Source organism: Vipera ursinii, assembly GCF_947247035.1.
Source record: "Vipera ursinii genome assembly, chromosome: 1".
In the NCBI taxonomy this organism is placed as follows: domain Eukaryota; kingdom Metazoa; phylum Chordata; class Lepidosauria; order Squamata; family Viperidae; genus Vipera; species Vipera ursinii.
This window is the reverse complement of record NC_139512.1, coordinates 17,728,405-17,747,706: the sequence shown is the minus strand read 5'-3', so window position 1 is coordinate 17,747,706 and position 19,302 is coordinate 17,728,405. Positions and strand designations below refer to the sequence as shown.

Here is a 19,302-nt window from a genome sequence, read left to right as displayed (position 1 = left end):
AGATGCCCTACGTACAGTCACCCACGCACTCGTTACCTCCCATATAGACTACTGCAATGCTCTCTACATGGGGCTGCCCTTGAAGACCACCCGGAGGCTTCAACTGGTGCAGAATGCAGCTGCACGGGTAGTGATGGGAGCACCCCAATACTCCCATATTATACCCCTCTTGCGTGAGCTACATTGGCTACCGGTTGCCCTCCGGATAAGATTTAAGGTGCTGGTACTTACCTTTAAAGCCCTACATGGCTTAGGCCCGGGATACTTGCAGGGCCATCTGCTGCCGGGAACGCTCACACAGAGAAGGCCTCCTCGGTACTGTCGGCCAGACAATGTCGGCTTGCGACCCCCAGGGGAAGAGCCTTCTCTGTGGGAGCACCATCCCTATGGAACCAGCTCCCCCCTGAGCTTCGGATGGCCCAAGATCTCCAGTCCTTTCGCCGCGGCCTCAAAACACTCCTTTTCCACCTGGCTGACCTGGACTGACAGGGATTTTAATTATGTTTACAATTTTAACTCTATTCTTTAGTTTATTTTAATTTATTTCAATTTTTAATTTTAATTTACTGTACAGAGACCTGTAAGTTTTGTTGTTGTTAGCTGCCCTGAGTCCCTCGGGAGATAGGGCGGGATATAAGTCCCATTAATAAATAAATAAATAAATAAATAAAATTCTGGGAGCTGAAGTCCACACATCTTACAGCTGCTAAGAGTGAGAGCCACTAGTCAAGCTTGAAGAAAGCAGCTGAAGTCATCCAGGAGAACAGCATTATGGGACCAGCAGGACAGCAACATTTTCAGCCTGGAGAAAATGTTTGTGAAAGGGCCCTTAGTTTTGTATGGTCACAGCAACAATGGCACCAAATGCAGGACATTATACCGCATGATACAGAATCCATGATAACTCATCCCATTTTGATATTCTGGGAAAAACATTACCAAAGAACTCAATAAGCATATTCTCAAAACGATACAAAAATCTACAATCAGAAAACTATTTAAAACAAAACAGCCAATCTTGCTCCTGGAAGATTTTATATGTTCTCTAAAAACTGCAGGGCAACAGCTGAGGATTCTTTGGCTTAGATAAAAATACACTTATTGAGGATTGCCCTATGCATTACAGAATAAATTTAATTGTAACAAAGCTATTTGAGTTACATTAGATGGCACAACCTTTCTCCCAATGGACGCATTTCAATGCAACTGTAAAAAGCCTCTGTAAAAGTTACTCTCAGATTGTATATTTTAATGTAACTGAACAAAAAGAATTAAGTACATTGGGATTAACTCAATTAAATATATTTCACTGATAACAATTTCATTTTAGTTAATTTTAAATTAAATCAAATTTAGTTCTTGTCCTGGTTCCTCTGCCTGCTTTGTCCTGATTCAGTTTGCATTTTGGAGTGAAACACATATATGACACAAAGGCCATGTGCAATCCTTGGCTGGAAAAAGGAAGGCACAACCCCTGCATGGTCTATAAATCATTATTATGGGATAGTGGTCTGTATACCATTATTATGGTATGGTGATGGGTTTCTGAGTTTAGCAATAGCAATAGCACTTAGACTTGTATACCACTCCATAGTGTTTTACAGCACTCTCTGAGAGGCTTACAATGTCAGCATATTGCCCCCAGAATTGGGCTCCTTGATTTACTGAAAGGCTGAGTCAACCTTAAGCCCATCAGGACTGTGGGCAGAGTTTTCCTGCAATATTGTATTCTAACCACTGTACCACCAGGACTTATTTAAATGGCACCACGCTATCTAGAGCTCCTCTTTTTTCAAATGTGGCTGAAATTATAGCTAAAGATGGTGCAACCTTCACTTAATCTAAGGGGGAAAGGATTTGGGCACACCAATCCTTAGCATGTTGAATAACTCCTTTTATTTTTCAGTGGGAACCACATGAAGATGAGGTCATTTAATAGCAAAGATACCTATGACTCAAGGCAGAGAAACCTACAAAACCATTTTCTCCAGACTGAATCAACGTCCTGGTTGAGATCTGTAGAAGAGGGTCTGCTGGGGGTCCTTGATGCAATGGAATGCCATCTATAAGGACCAGCCTAACTTTTCAGACTGTGCAATCAGAAAGACTGAAAGATTTCTGACAGATAGGTCTCTAGCCAAAAAGGAACAGACAGTAGATATTCCTTTGCTGTGGAACATTTATTATTCTTAAGAAGTCCTTAAGGTTTAGCTGAACTCTGCTTCCCTATCATTTCCGTTCATTAAATCTAATTCTGCTCTGTGGAGCAACGAAGAATGAAACAGCTCTCTTTTTTATTTATAAACCCTTTTTATGATTAGATTTTAAACTTATTGTTTTAGATTTATAATTACCTGGGTAAGAAATGTACTAATACAGTAATAGAGAAGCAAATGTTATATTATTGTATGATTTATTTTGCTATTGTATTATTGTATCTATTTGCTTCACTCTGTTTTTATTCTTTTCAATTTTGGTGGTCATTGATTGAATAAATATTATTGTGACTGTAATTAGTGGAATATAGCATTATGTAATTAGATGTAAACTTGCATTTCAAAGCATCTGGGTATTTTAAAAATACCTAGGTTGCCTATTAAGTAGGAGAAGATGGAAGCTAAAATACAGATGTTGGGCTCTCTAACCCACCCTTAAGACCTTCAGATCTCCTTCTCACAATCAATTTAAATGCTATATTCCACAAATTAGCCTATGAAGAGATCTTAATTTCCAAATTAAGAATAGAAACATAAGGTTAGATATTTTGACTCCTTGTTCTATGCAGAAATCAAAATCATCCAGTCTCTGTTTTCATTTCCTTACAAAAAAAAGAAACCTCACCACTTCTCCAAGTAAATGCTTACTACTGAACTGCTATATTAAAGAGCTTTTTCTGAAAAGTGCCTTGTAACTGAAGTCTGTTGATCTGTGTTCTCCATAATGGTGCACAAATAAGCCCAGAAATCTTTTTATATTTTAGGGATGAATGGGAGTGTCAGGTCTGCCATCTTTGGCTTGGTGCCTCACTGGCATCCTGCCATCAAAGGCTGGGGGAGACGAGATGGGTACAGGAAAATAAATAGGCAATAAACCTGTGTGAGGGAAAATAGGGAGGGAGAATGACAGATTGACAAAGAACAGAGAAGCTCAGAACCAGTTTGTGCCAGCACTTAAGGACATGAGCCCTGAGAAGGAATGTGGATTACCCCAAACATCAATTCAATCAATCAGAATAGAGTTGGAAGGGAACTTGGAGGTCTTCTAGTTCAACCCCCTGCTCAAGTGGAAGACCGCTATCATGTCACCCCTAGTCCTTCTTTTCTCTAAACTGACCATATCCAACTCCTGCAACTGTTCTTCATATTTTTGTCTCCAGGTCCTTAGTTATCTTAGTTGCTCTTCTTTGAACTTTCCCCCCAAATCTCAATATATTTTTTTGTAAGGTGTGGTCTTACTAAGGTTTTATAAAGTGGTACTAATGCTTCCCCCTTCATGGATTACTGCCTTGTTGTGGAGAAGGGGCTTGCGTAATTCAATGAAGCTATGAGCTATGCCGTGCAGGGCCACCCAAAATGGACAGGTCATAGCAGAGAGTTCTGACAAAACGTGATCCACTGGAGAAGGAAATGGCAACCCACTCCAGTATCTTTGCCATGAAAACCCTAAGGACAGTACCAAAAGGCAAAATGATATGACGCTGGAAGATAAGCCCCTCAGGTCGGAAAGTGTCCAATATGCTACTGGGGAAGAGCAGAGGGCTAGTACTAGTAGCGCCAGAAAGAATGAAGCGACTGGGCCAAAGCCGAAAGGACGCTCAGCTGTGGATATGTCTGGTGGTGAAAGGAAAGTCCAATGCTGTAAAGATTTTTTCTCCATGGGAACCTGGAATGTAAGATCCATGAATCAAAGAAAGCTGGACATGGTCAAACAAGAGATGACAAGACTGAACATCGACATCTTAGGAATCAGCAAACTAAAATGGACAGGAATGGGTGAATTTAATTCAGATTACCATCAGGTATACTATTGCGGGCAAGAATCCCTCAGAAGAAATGGAGTAGCCTTCATAGTCAATAAAAGAGTAGGAAAAGCAATACTGGGATACAATCCTCAAAATGACAGAATGATCTCAGTTCGAATCCAAGGCAAACCATTCAATATCACAGTAGTCCAAGTCTATGCCCCAACCACCGGTGCTGAAGAGGATGAAATGGACTGGTTCTATGAAGCCCTACAGCACCTTATAGAACTAACACCAAAAAATGATGTTCTTATCATCATGGGGGATTGGAATGCTAAAGTAGGAAGCCAAAAGATAACCGGAATAACAGGTAAGTTTGGCCTTGGAGTGCAAAATGAAGCAGGGCACAGGCTGATAGAATTTTGTCAAGAGAATACGATGGTCATAGCAAACACTCTTTTCCAACAACCCAAGAGACGGCTTTACACATGGACATCACCAGACGGTCAACACAGAAATCAGATTGACTATATGCTCTGTGTTGTGACTCAGGGCCAGCCTGTGGGTCCGACAGCCGGGTCCGATGTATCGGAGGACTCAGATGTGGGGGAGGAGGGAAACGAACCGGCTGATGATGATTTGGAGGCTTTGCAGAGTCCTCAGCCGGGAACCTCTTCTCAGCTGTGTGAGCCCGAGAGTGCGGAGGATGATGACCCACAGCTGGCCCTGTTCAAGGACGCCCGACGCAGGAGGCAGACGAGCAGGGACAAACAAAGAAAGGCTATGGGACTCCTCGGGAGGAGGCACAGGGAGACCACGCCCTGAGCTCTCTATAAAAGAAGTGTTTGGGGAGGGGCTGGTTGCTGAAAGCAACTTTTTCGTTTGAGAAGTCAAGCTCTTGTATTTTTGTAACAGTGTAATTAAAACTTGGCAGAAGCCTTTTGGTCTTGGACGCTTTCCAGACTCTTCTTTTGATTAGGGGTGCGAGAAGAGGGCTGGTTCAGAACAGTTTGCTTTCAGCCACCCACCCCTTAATACTACGATGGAGCAGCTTCTTGCCGAGAATGTCCAGCTCAACCAGCAACTCACCTTGCTGGCCACTCAGCTGGCACAACTGCAGGCTCAGGTACATGCTGCCCCCCCCACCCAGGAGGAAATGTCAGATAGCTATGCCGGATAAATTTGCTGGTAAACCAGAACTGTTTCCTGCCTTCCTGGGACAATGCCAGCTTTATATCAGCGTGAGAGCAGCTGATTTCCCCACTGACCGAGATAAGGTGGGATTCGTGTTGAGCCTTCTGTCGGGAGATGCAGCTCGTTGGGGCACGCCTCTGTTGGCACAGCCTAGCCCTTTGTTGGATAACTTTGGGGGGTTTTGTGACCATATGCGCCTCATGTACGAGGACCCGATTAAGGCGCAGACGGCCACCCGACGCCTGAAAGCTTTGAGGCAGGGTCAGCGCCCTCTACAGGCCTATATCAGCGATTTCCGGCTGCTTAGCCAGGATTCCGCCTGGAATGAGGCTGCGCTCATGGATGCCTTTCAGGATGGCTTGTCAGAGGAGATGTTGGATGAGCTGGCCCGCGTGGACATTCCCTCAGACCTGAATGGGCTGATCCATCTTTGTCTGCGGATCGATGCCCGGCTGCAGCAGCGTAAGAGTCGCCGTGCCACCCCACAGACCCCTGCCGCCCCTGTTGTGCGTGAGCCCCCGGTCCAGAGGGAGGAGCCAATGGAGCTGGGTGCCGCCAGGTCCCGTCTATCGGTGACGGAAATGGACAGACGACGATCGGAGGGGTTGTGTTTTTACTGTGGGGACCCTGGACATTTGGCTGCTTCTTGCCCGAAGAAGCGTCAGCGGGCGTCAGTGACCAAGCCTGCCCCGAGAAAGTCCCCTGCTTTGTTATCGGGAAACGGCCCGAGCCCGATCTAGACGGTGTGAAAGATCGGGCGACCCACAACATCCACACCGAGCGACGCCGTTCCGACGGTGCCTGTGAACCTCCACGGCATTTGATTTTGGAGGCACGTCTGATCCTCCCTGGCAAGCCAGAGGGGATTTCAGTCCATGCCTTAATTGACTCTGGGGCTACCACTAACTTTATGGATTCGGCCTTTGTGGCCAAATGGGCTGTTCCCCAGTGTCCAGTGGATCCGCCCATGCTTGTGGAGACCATCGATGGTCGAGTGCTCCTGTCCGGGCCTATCACGGCCGCCACGCAACCCGTGTGTATGGCCATCAGTACCCATGTGGAGGCCATTCAGTTCTACGTCACTTCGGATCTGCACTTCCCCGTGGTCTTGGGACTGGCGTGGCTCCGGGCGCATGATCCACAGATCTATTGGTCTCAGAACTTGGTCACCTTCCCAAGTTTGCAGTGCGTGGACCACACCCGCCATATCTGTGCCGGCCAGGTGGAGGGTTCCCCAGGGGTTTCCTTGCCTCCCGAACTGTCCGACTTTGCTGACGTGTTCAGCGAGTCAGAGGCGGACCAATTACCCCCGCACAGGCCCTACGACTGCTCCATTGACCTAGTCCCTGATGCGCCTCTCCCAGTGGGGCGTTTGTACTCCATGTCGGAGCCCGAGTTGGCTGCATTGCGGGACTTCCTGACGAAGAACTTGGCTCGTGGTTTCATCCGGCCCTCGTCCTCGCCAGTGTCTGCGCCCGTGCTCTTCGTCAAAAAGAAGTCGGGCGAGTTACAGCTTTGCTGTGACTACCGGAAACTCAACGCTATCACGGTGCGTAACCGCTACCCGCTGCCCCTCATCCCCGAGCTCTTGGACCGACTCCGGGAGGCTAAGATCTTCACGAAACTGGACCTGCGTGGAGCTTACAACCTCGTCAGGGTTCGGCCGGGTGATGAGTGGAAGACGGCGTTTGGTACTCGCTATGGACATTTCGAGTACACGGTGATGCCGTTTGGCCTGACCAACGCCCCCGCTGTGTTTCAGCATTTTATGAATGACGTCTTTCGGGATCTGTTGGACCAGTTTGTTGTGATTTACCTGGACGACATCCTGATTTACTCCCCGTCGCGTGAAGCGCATCATCAGCATCTCCGTCAGGTCCTGCAGCGCCTCCGGAAACATCGGCTGTTTGCCAAGTTGGAGAAGTGCCAGTTCTACCAGGTGACCATTGATTTCTTGGGTCACCGCATTTCTCCTGAGGGCATCGCCATGGAACCGAGTAAAGTTGAGTCGTTGCAGAGTTGGCAACCCCCGCGTCGCGTGAAGGATATTCAGCGACTTCTTGGATTTGCCAACTACTATCGGACATTCATCCCTGGCTTTGCTGCCTTGACAGCCCCCCTCACCCGGCTCCTGCAGAAGAAGACTCGGTTCCAGTGGAACGCCCCCGAACAACAGGCGTTCCAAGCTTTGAAGGACGCCTTCATGAAGGAGCCCATCTTGAAGCATCCTGACCCGCAACGGCCGTTTGTCGTGGAGGCGGACGCCTCCGACATTGCCATTGGGGCCGTGTTACTCCAGGCAGTGACGCCCAACGGTACCCTTTTCCCTTGCGCGTATCACTCACGGAAATTGAATCCCTCGGAGCGCAACTATACCATCTGGGAGAAGGAGCTGCTGGCCATCAAGGCGGCGTTCGAGGCTTGGAGGCATCATCTGGAGGGGGCGCGGCATCAAATCGAGGTCCGGACGGACCACAAGAATCTGGAAAGCCTGCAGACCGCTCGGAATTTGAACCAACGCCAGATCCGGTGGTCCCTCTTCTTTGCGAGGTTTGACTTCCGGGTGCGGTACATACCAAGCGGGCACAACCAGAGAGCGGATGCTCTGTCCAGGAAGCCCGAGTACACCCGAGTGGAAGACAAGCTTCCGCCCAGGACCGTGATCCCCGTCGAGTCTTTTGCTGCGGTGCGGGAGCCGGTGGATATACGGGCTTGGATCCGGGAGGCGCAGCAGCAGGAGGCGTGGGTGGCTCAGCGGAAGGAAGAGGTGGGGCCAGATTCGCCTTGGTCGGTCACGGATGGACTCCTGTATTATCGTGACCGGCTCTATGTTCCAGGAGGGCCACTCAGGGGACTCGTCCTCAGCCAATGTCATGATAACCCGGCTGCGGGGCATTTTGGCCTGTTCAAGACTCTGAACCTGGTCTCCCGTACATTCTGGTGGCCCCGAGTCCGACACGATGTCCAGTCTTATGTCACCTCCTGCGTCCCATGCAGGCAGGCCAAGTCAGCGACAGGGGCCCCGCCTGGTTTACTGCAGCCTTTGCCAACGCCCAAGAGACCCTGGGGGGCTGTGTCCATGGACTTTCTGACGGATCTACCCCCATCCTCCGGCTTCACGACAGTGTTTGTGGTGGTGGACATGTTGACCAAGATGGCGCACTTCATCCCCTGTCGCGGCTTACCGTCAGCTCGCTCCACTAGTCACATGTTCATCCAACAGGTGTTCTGGCTGCACGGCCTTCCCGATAGAGTCGTCTCCGATAGGGGGGCCCAGTTTACAGCCCGCTTCTGGCAGGAGTTGATGCGGGCGTTGGACATTAAGGTTTGCCTCTCGTCCGCGCATCATCCTCAGACCGACGGGGGTACCGAGAAGGTCATCGGCATTTTGGAGCAGTATCTGCGCTGCTACGTTAACCTGCAGCAGGACAATTGGGTGGACTATTTGGCCATAGCCGAGTTTGCCTTTAACAACTCGCAGCACACCTCCACGCAGATGACACCGTTCTTGGCCAATGTGGGTTATCACCCTCGGTTTTTCCCCCTTTCTCCCGTGGACTCACCGGAGCCGGCAGCGAACGAATTCATGGCGGAGTTACAGGCGATCCATCGGTTGGTGCGACGGCAGCTGGAGAAGGCCAAGGCCGACTACAAGAGGTTCGCCGATCGGTCGAGAAGGGATACGCCTCCATTATCGGTGGGGGATCGGGTCTGGCTGTCCACCAGGAACCTACCATCCACTCGGCCGGCGAGGAAGCTGGACCACCGTTACCTTGGACCGTTCCCAGTCGAGGCCGTCATCAACCCGGTCGCCTATCGTTTAACTCTGCCACGTTCCCTGCGCGTGCACCCCGTCTTCCATCGGTCCTTGTTGGTCCCCGAACAACCGGCTTGTCCACTTCGCCAAGCGGAACCTCCCCCATCAGGACCTCGTGATGGCGACAGCACCCCCGAGTACGAGGTCGCCAGCATCAGGGATTCCCGCTGGCTGAAAGGTCGCTTCCAGTACCTGATCGAGTGGAAAGGGTACGGGCCGGAGGACTTCACATGGGAAGACGCAACCGCCGTTCATGCCCCTGCGTTGGTGACTGCTTTTCACGAACAGTTCCCATCCCGACCGCATCCGGATCGGCAGACCCGGGGGAAGGGCCCTGCGGTGCGGGATAGTGTTGTGACTCAGGGCCAGCCTGTGGGTCCGACAGCCGGGTCCGATGTATCGGAGGACTCAGATGTGGGGGAGGAGGGAAACGAACCGGCTGATGATGATTTGGAGGCTTTGCAGAGTCCTCAGCCGGGAACCTCTTCTCAGCTGTGTGAGCCCGAGAGTGCGGAGGATGATGACCCACAGCTGGCCCTGTTCAAGGACGCCCGACGCAGGAGGCAGACGAGCAGGGACAAACAAAGAAAGGCTATGGGACTCCTCGGGAGGAGGCACAGGGAGACCACGCCCTGAGCTCTCTATAAAAGAAGTGTTTGGGGAGGGGCTGGTTGCTGAAAGCAACTTTTTCGTTTGAGAAGTCAAGCTCTTGTATTTTTGTAACAGTGTAATTAAAACTTGGCAGAAGCCTTTTGGTCTTGGACGCTTTCCAGACTCTTCTTTTGATTAGGGGTGCGAGAAGAGGGCTGGTTCAGAACACTCTGCAGCCAAAGATGGAGAAGCTCTATACAGTCAGTAAAAACAAGACCAGGAGCTGACTGTGGCTCAGACCATGAGCTTCTTGTTGCAAAGTTTAGGCTTAAATTAAAGAAAGTAGGGAAAAGCGCTAGGCCAGTCAGGTATGAATTAAATCATATCCCTGTTGAATATACAGTAGAGGTGACAAATAGATTTAAGGAATTAGATCTGATAGACAGAGTGCCTGAAGAACTATGGACAGAGGTTCGCAACATTGTACAACAGGTAGCAACCAAAACCATCCCAAAGAAAAAGAAATGCAAGAAAGCAAAATGGCTGTCTGAGGAAGCTTTGCAAATAGCTGAGGAAAGGAGGGAAGCGAAAGGCAAGGGAGAAAAAGAAAGATATGCCCAATTAAATGCAGAATTCCAAAGAATAGCTAGAAGAGATAAGAATGCCTTCTTAAATGAACAATGCAAAGAAATAGAAGAAAACAATAGAATAGGGAGGACCAGAGATCTTTACAAGAAAATTGGAGAGATGAAGGGAACGTTTCATGCAAAAATGGGCATGATAAAGGACCAAAATGGCAGGGACCTAACAGAGGCAGAAGAGATTAAGAAGAGGTGACAAAATTACACAGAAGAACTATACAAGAATGAGCTTAACGTCCCTGATAATCACAATGAGGTGGTCACTGACCTCGAGCCAGACATCCTAGAATGTGAAGTGAAGTGGGCCTTAGAAAAGCTGAGCAACAACAAAGCTAGTGGAGGTGACAGTATTCCAGCTGAGCTATTCAAAATCTTAAAAGACGATGCAGTAAAAGTGCTACACTCAATTTGCCAGCAAATTTGGAAAACTCAACAGTGGCCACAGGATTGGAAAAGATCAGTTTACATCCCAATTCCAAAGAAAGGCAGTGCCAAAGAATGTTCAAACTATCGCACCATTGCACTCATTTCTCATGCTAGTAAAGTTATGCTTAAAATTCTACAAGCTAGACTCCAGCAGTATGTGGATCGAGAACTACCAGAAGTACAGGCAGGATTTCAAAGAGGCAGAGGAACTAGAGATCAAATTGCTAACATACGCTGGATCATGGAGAAAGCTAGAGAGTTCCAGAAAAACATCTACTTCTGCTTCATTGACTATGCTAAAGCCTTTGATTGTGTGGATCATAACAAACTGTGGCAAGTCCTTAAAGAGATGGGCATACCAGACCATCTTATTTGTCTCTTGAGAAACCTATATGTGGGCCAAGAAGCAACAGTGAGAACTGGACACGGAACCACTGATTGGTTCAAAATTGGGAAAGGAGTCCGGCAAGGCTGTATACTGTCACCTTGCCTATTTAACTTATATGCAGAGCACATCATGAGAAAGGCAGGGCTAGATGAATCAAAATTTGGAATTAAGATTGCCGGAAGAAACATCAACAACCTAAGATATGCAGATGATACCACTCTAATGGCAGAAAGTGAAGAGGAACTAAAGAGCCTCTTGTTGCGAGTGAAGAAGGAGAGTGCAAAACTTGGGTTGAAACTAAACATTAAGAAAACCAAGATCATGGCATCTGGCCCTCTCAATTCCTGGCAGATAGATGGGGAAGAAATGGAGGTAGTGACAGATTTTATTTTCCTGGGCTCCAAGATCACTGCAGATGGGGACTGTAGCCAAGAAATTAAAAGACGCTTGCTCCTGGGGAGGAAAGCCATGGCTAATCTAGACAGCACACTAAAAAGCAGAGACATCACCCTGTCAACAAAAGTGCGTATAGTCAAGGCCAGTTGCAATGTATGGCAGTGAAAGCTGGACCATAAAAAAGGCTGAGCGCCAAAGAATTGAAGCCTTTGAACTATGGTGCTGGAGAAGACTCCTGCGAGTCCCTTGGACTGCAAGGCGATCAAACCGGTCAGTCCTAGAACAGATCAACCCTGACTGCTCTTTAGAAGGCCAGATCCTGAAGCTAAAACTCAAATACTTTGGCCACCTAATGAGAAGGAAGGACTCACTGGAGAAGAGCCTAATGCTGGGAAAGATTGAGGGCAATAGAAGAAGGGGACGACAGAGAATGAGGTGGCTGGATGGAGTCACTGAAGCAGTAGGCGTGAGCTTAAATGGACTCCAGAAGATGGTAGAGGACAGGAAGGCCTGAAGGAACATTGTCCATAGGGTCGCGATGGGTCGGACACGACTTCGCAACTAACAACAACAACTAATGCTTCACGTGATTTTTAATCTATGCCTCTGTTTATATAGCCAAGGATTGTATTAGCTTTTTTGGATGCTGCCGCACACTGCTGGCTCAGGTTTAAGTGATCGTCCAATCTTCATTGGTTGAAGATTAACTGGTAATGGGGGGAGGGCTGGGATGAAGGGAAACATTTTGTATATTTTTTGCATGAGAATGTTAGTTCTAGCCTGACTTTGCTGCAGCCAGTATCCTTTAGTAAAAGAAACTGTCACTTCAACCAAATGGAGTTGAGGGTCTTTCTTTCCTAAGGGACCTACCTGGGGCCAGCCTGACAGGGAGAATAAGCAAAAGTGTCCATCTCTTTCACTTATTTTCCTCAGTGATCAGCTAAACATTACATTATGATATCCCAAATGGACCAATCAGATTAAACCACATAAATACACCCATGGAGATAATTAAACAGTACTATTTTAAAGGTCTTTGCAGCCGCTCAGATAGGTAGTAATTTGCATTATATAGTACAATAAGCCACAGTTTGTTGAAGTAATTGCACTCAGTCCAAGAGTCAATTTGAAGTGCTAACCATCAGTCTATGACTCATTATAACCCAGCATCTAATTTACAGCTCCCAAAGCTTCCAGAATTTTGTCATCAAAATTTGGCAATACAATTTTGCTATTTAATTTTAGTTTGATTTTGGGTTTTTTGAAAAGTTATTTTAAGAGTGGGCATTGGAGCAGAAAGCAAAATGATGCTCATTCCCACCTTTAAGACTCACAAAACCAGACAGTGTTGAAAGAAAAATCTTCATCAGGGTCCAGTCGAAGTTTGGAATAAATAAAATGGAGGCTGCTTTTGAAAGAAGGTTCTTGTTTATTGAAGAGCAGAACTACAACAGCATGAGGTTCTGGAAAGCTGACAAAATGGAGCTGGGATGGTGGGCTTTTATACCTGCTTTAGGCTTTGTATTTGAGGTTCTTCCTGTTCCTGTGTCATGAACTTTAACCTGAGGTTCAGTGTGCCATTTTGGTATTCTAATGGTGGTGGGTTAATCCCATTATGTCCTGCTTCTCCGTGGCTGTAGCTGAAGGCATTTTGCTTATGAATAGGTGGCCCAGTCTTTCTGAATAGAATTATCAAATCTGCATTTCTACAGAATTGGCCTGCTGAGTTTCTGCTTGGAGAAGAGAAACTGGGGGTGGGGGTGGGGGTTTCTGGGGGGTGGTTTCATCTAAGATTTTTCTATTATTCCTTTGGGGAAATATAATATTCTGCCTTTTTTAATATCCCCCAAAATATTTCCTTCTCTGGAGGGAGGGGTTGCTGACTTCCAACAACAGTGCCACATTTTCTGGCACTGTACAGCAGTTCCATGCAGAGTTGTTTGCTTCCTTGCTTCCTCCTATATTCATTCTTAATCTATGCTTTTAATTACATGATATTATTAATTGCCTTTGCCTGCCATCTGCTCTAGGATGATGATACACTTTGGACTGATATATTGTTCACAGTATTCAGAAGAGGCTGAATGGCTTATTAGAATAAGTGGAAGAGCCTGGCTTTAGATCTTGATTCAGTGTATCAGTCCTGACACACGGCTATTATGAATAGCTCTAGTAATTAGCAGAAATGTCCATAACAAACATGTGAGTGTCCTTCTGTCAAGTAGCAGCAGCAGCAGCAGCAGAAATAGCTAAGGTCATATTCAAATGAACAGGATGGTATTCCAAGCAGGCAACACTTTTAAGGTGTAACATAAAGAAAGCTGATAAGAAATAATTAAATGAGAGGAAACAAGTCACATTTTGAGCCATTATGGTTTTGATGTAGAACAATGACTTCAACTGAGTTGCTGACTTGGATTGAAGAACCTGAATACATCTAATTAAAATTGGAGAGGTGGAAGAGTCAGGGCCAGATCAGAAACTTTGAATAGTTCCTGCCATTCATTCCCCAGGAAAGACCACAATTTCAGTGTCTGTTGCTTCGTTGCCTGTTCACGGTTACCTTGGAATTAGCAAATAGAACCAACTGTCACTCATAGGTGCTCTCTGTAAGTTTGAAAAGTAGTATGGATTGGGTTCAGGGAAGAGGAATAGAATAGATAGTTGTCAAAGCAATGGCATGAAGGGGAGGGAGTTCTTTGAGGGTTGCCAGTTCATTGGGAGCATCTTGCAATTAAGTCTGGATCCCAAACTTCTTGATGTTTGGTGAAGCTTTATTTTGCAGAAAATAACCATTCCTGCAAAACAAACAAACAAGCCCATCTTCAAAAAATGATGGATAAACTGCTGGATATGTTACCATGAGTTGCAAGTCACCGCAGTCAAAGAGGTGTAACATGTAATTTTTAGTGTTTCCCAGCAATATCTATGTAGTCATCTCTAGGACCAGAGTACCAGTCTAAATACATTGAAAAAATAAAACTCTGAAAAAAGCATCACAAAACTGTGTCTCACTTATTTTGGCCATGTTACATAAGGAGAGGTCAGAAATCAGAAATCAGATATGAAAATAGAGTTTGGCTATATCCACTCTGGGATAGTCCACAACATCCCCTTACTCTCAGTCACATTCCATCCATTCAGAATCATGCCCGGCTTCCGTTCATGGATTTTCACCCAGCTTCCTACATCCATTTTCACTTGGTCTGTCTTCCAGACATCAGCCGGCTTCAGTGCAAGGGATGAGAAGGCTTCAACCCAGAAAAGGCCCCTCCCTCTTATTCACCATCTCCATCTCCGAAAGACATCCACCAGCCTCAGTCGGCAACATTTCCCCTGTGCGACCCCTGCCAAATTCCCCTCTGTCCGATGAATATCCACTGGTTTCATTCTGCATCATAAGGATGCTTAGCTCATTCGGGGCACCACAAGACCCAACAATGCTGGGCCTGGGGCTTATTCATCCACGCTGCCATCGCATTGGACTAAGCTGTCATCAGGTTCTCTCTTGCGCCACGTACAGTCAACAACTCACACACATACACACAAGCACACTGCCGGCTATATCCACTCTGGGCTAGTCCACAACACCCATTTGCACTCTCAATCACACTCCATCCTATCACAATTATGCCCCGGCTTCCATTCACAGATTTCCACAGAGCTCCATCAGCCAGCTTCACTTGATTTTTCATCCAGACATCAGCCGGCTTCAGTTCTCAAGACAAGAAGGTTTCAACTAAAAAAAGGGCCCTTCCTCTTACCCACCTTCTCCATCTCCAAAAGACATCCACCAGCCTCAGTCTGGAAAACTGTACTTCTAGGTAAAGGTAAAGGTAAAGTTTCCCCTGCACATGCGTGCTGGTCATTTCCGACTCTAGGGGCTAGTGCTCATCTCCGTTTCAAAGCCGAAGAGCCAGCACTTGTCCAAGGACGTCTCCGTGGTCATGTGGCCAGCATGACTAGGTACTTCTAGAACTCCTGCCAAATTACAGTGACTTTGTCCAATAAATAACCACTGTTTTCCTTTCATAAGGATGCTTAGCTGCATTTCCTTTCATAAGGATGCTTAGCTGCATTCATGCCACCACCAGACCCGATGAAGCAGGGCCCAAAACTTATCCTTCCATGCCACCACCACATCAGACTATGCTGACACCAGACTTCTCTCTTTCACCACGAACACATTCAACAACTCATACCCATACACCCAAGCACACTGCGGGCTCCATCCACTCCTGGATGTTCCACACTGCCCATCCACACTCTCAGTCACACTCCATCCATTCACAATTATGCCCTGGCTTCCATTCATGGATTTCCACACAGCGTCCATTGGCCAGCTTTAGCTAATTCTGTCTTCTGGACATCAGGCTGTTTCAGTCCATGGGGATCAGAGGGCTACATGCTGCAAAAGGGCCATCTCATTCATCAAGTCCTCCAGAGAACTTGCCTTTCTAGCCCAAATACGCTGCTCCAGCTTTGGACTCCTCTGGATTGACTTTTGTTGTGGAGATAGTTCCTTTCTGAAGTTTCTCCTTAGTTCTAGGTTGTTTCTCTCTTTGGTCTGTTTCCATCCGTTGCTTCATGTCCTGCCTTCAGGAGCTTTGGAGAATAGCTTGACTCCTTCTTCTTTGTGGTAGCCCCTGAGATATTGGAACACTGCTATCATGTCACCCCAAGTCCTTCTCTTCATTAAACTAGACATACCCAATTCCAGCAAGCGTTCCTCATATGCTTTAGTCTGCAGACATCTAATCATCTTTGTTGCTCTTCCCTGCACTCTTTCTAGAGTCTCAACATCTTTTTTACATTGTGGTGACCAAAACTGGATGCAGTATTCCAAGTGTGGCCTTACCAAGGCATTGTAAAGTGGTATTAACACTTCATGTGATCTTGATTCTATCCCTCTATTAATGCAGCCTAGCACTGTGTTGGCTTTTTTGGTAGCTGCAGCACACTGCTGGCTCATATTTTAGTGATTGTCCACTAGGACTCCGAGATCCCTCTCACAGTTACTACTGTTGACCAAGGTACCACCTATACTATACCTGTACATTTGGTTTTTCTTGCCTAAATGTAGAAAATTATTTTTTTCACCATGGAGTTTCATTTTGTTAGATAACGCCCAGTGTTCAAGTCTGTCCAGATCCTCCTGTATTTTAAGCCTGATTTCTGGAGTGTTGGCTATTCCTGCTTGCTTGGTATCATCTGCAAATTTGATGAGTTCCCCATCTATCCCCTCATCCAAATCATTGATGAAGATGTTGAAGAGCACTGAGCCCAGAACAGAGCCTTGGGGAACCCCACTACACACTTCCCTCCATGTACTGTAGATGCAGTTCCATTGAGGACCACATGCTGGATACTGGCATACATGACATTGGTTTCCTAATGTAATCTATTTTACAGATTGCACATAAATGCCCAAAGAGATCTGATCTCTTGTCACCTGACACATAGAGACCATGCAAAAAATGGAAGTATCCTGAGCATAACTAAACATGAACCTCCATGCTCTCATTCAACCTCTTGTGGGAGTTGTCTCTCTCTTTAGTAAGGCTTTTCTGACACTGTCAACAATAGCAAACCAGCTGAATAGCCAGTGCCTTTATTTATTTATTTATTTATTTATTTATTTATTTATTTATTTATTTATTTATTTATTTATTTATGGGACTTATATGCCGCCCTATCTCCCGAAGGACTCAGGGCGGCTAACAACAATAAAAATACAATAATACAAAAGTTAAAAAAGAATTAAACTAGCAGCCCCAATAATAAGTTAAAAACATTTTAAAAATCCCTGTCAGTCCAGGTCAGCCTGATGGAAAAGAAATGTTTTAAGGCCGCGGCTTAAGCTAAGTCCAAAACCAGTGAAGTATTCCTGGAAGTCTAGCATGTGAACTAATCAGCTATCAATAGGTGCATATAGATAAATAATATTTACATTCCATGCAAAAGAAACAATTAAAAAGCTAAAAATGAAACAAAAAGACCAAAAGGCCTCCTCACCAGCAATCATCACCCAGATAAGCTGAAATTAACACCAGTATTAATACCAGGATAAAAATCAAACAGTAAACAACGGTCTAATCAAGAAGAAAACAACAGTCCTTCTAACATTGACAGGGCAAGCCATCATATATAAACAGAGAACAAACTCCATTCTCTTCTACAACTGAAGATGTTACATAATTTGGTAGTGAAATGTCTGCATAAAAGCAACAAGCTCAGAAAGCACCAAGGAGTCTACTGTTATAACTTTGTTTAGTTTGTTATAAAATTTAAAAACCAGGACCTTGATTTTTTTTTTTTACATTTACAAATTTACATTTGTTAAGTAATTTTTTGTGATCTAAATTACACTGACAATATTTACACGAAACTGTAAGAAATATCTTAGACAAGAAGCCAGCTAATTTGCTCTCAGCCCTGGGAAGAAGACAACAGAAAACTACTACACTTCCAAAATGTGGCCTAGACCAGGGCTTTTCAACCAGCGGTATGCATACCACCTGTGGTATTTTGCCACATGGCAGGTGGTACACCATTGTCCTAGAGAAGTGTAGCAGGGGAGGGGAATGAGCTGAAGCGACCCAAGCCTGAGGGAGAGGCAGCTGCAGCTGCAGGACTGTCTGGGCTTGGCAGAAGCCCCAGAAGCTAGCAGGGCTGCAGCTGATTGGCTGCAGCAGATTGGTGCTTCTGGAAGCAGCTCTGAACTGGAGGTGAACTGAAGAAAAAAATGGGGGGAAGGAGAGGAGAGGCTATAAAAGGAGGTGGTTTAGGTGGGAAAGAGAAAAAAACAACATGGAAAGAGAAGGAGGGATCAGCTGGCAGGGAGGAAACGGACAGAGAATATGAAGCAGCTGTTGCTGGAAGAAAAGGTCTTCTTTTCTCCAGCCAGGAGAATGCAATCAGTGCTGATGAAATGAAAAGCCAGCATGTTGGAAAGGAGGTGGGTTTATTTAGTTCTGGATCAGCTGGCAGCTTGATTGGGTTACTATAAGGATTTTTGTACAGTTTTTACAGCGTTTAGTAATTCAGAGGCTCCTTTGTGTGCTTTGGTTATTGGAATATTTTAGTCTGTATTTTAGGCTAGCAATGAGTCCAAAGTGTCGATCAGAAAGTCGGCAGTTTGGTGGGTCGAATCCCGAGTGCCGCGTAACAGAGTGAGCGCCTGTTACTCGTCCCAGCTTCTGCCAACCTAGCAGTTCGAAAGCACGTAAAAATGCAAGTAGAAAAATAGGGACCACTACAGTGGGAAGGTAACAGCGTTCCGTGCGCCTTTGGTGTCTAGTCATGCCGGCCACATGACCACAGAGACGTCCTCGGACAAGCGCTGGCTCTTCGGCTTTGAAACGGAGATGAGCACCGGCCCCTAGAGTTGGAAACGACTAGCACGCATGTGGGGGGGAACCTTTACCTTTACCTTAATTAGTTTTATCCCCCTTATCTTGAGTCTGTCTATGGCTTTTAGAAAGTTTTCTTTGAAGGTAAACAGGCTTAATTTAAAGGAAAAGCTTTTAGCAATTGCCTAGACTTTCAGTCTGCGGGTTGCAACATTGTGACACATGACAGCCTGAGGCAGCTTAAAGAAAAACAAACTGAGTTTATGTGTTTCTTTATTTTGTGAACCTCTCTTGCTTTGCACTTGATTCCTGTGTCTTTAAAGGTACAGGGAAGGGATTGGGGGGAGGGGTTTGCAATCTTACTACACTATGGAAGGAGAGCTACAAAGGGCCGACCAGCTAGCTCAGGGGTCTATAAGCAACTTTAATACCTGTGGACTTCAACTCCCAGAATTCCTCATCCAGCCATGATGGCTGAGGAATTCTGGGAGATGAAGTCCACAAGTCTTAAAAGTGTCAAGTTTGAAGACCCCTGA

The 19,302-nt window shown here is 46.2% G+C and overlaps 1 long non-coding RNA gene across 1 annotated transcript in view; it reads left to right on the top strand.

The window, feature by feature from the left end:
- LOC310632964 overlaps positions 1-16,136 on the top strand; it is a 1,456,945-nt gene extending 1,440,809 nt beyond the window's left edge. The window contains exon 3 of the long non-coding RNA XR_014490954.1: positions 16,098-16,136. This is a non-coding gene — a long non-coding RNA (uncharacterized lncRNA). The remainder of the gene's footprint in view (positions 1-16,097) is intronic.
- The last annotated feature ends 3,166 nt before the right edge of the window (positions 16,137-19,302 follow it).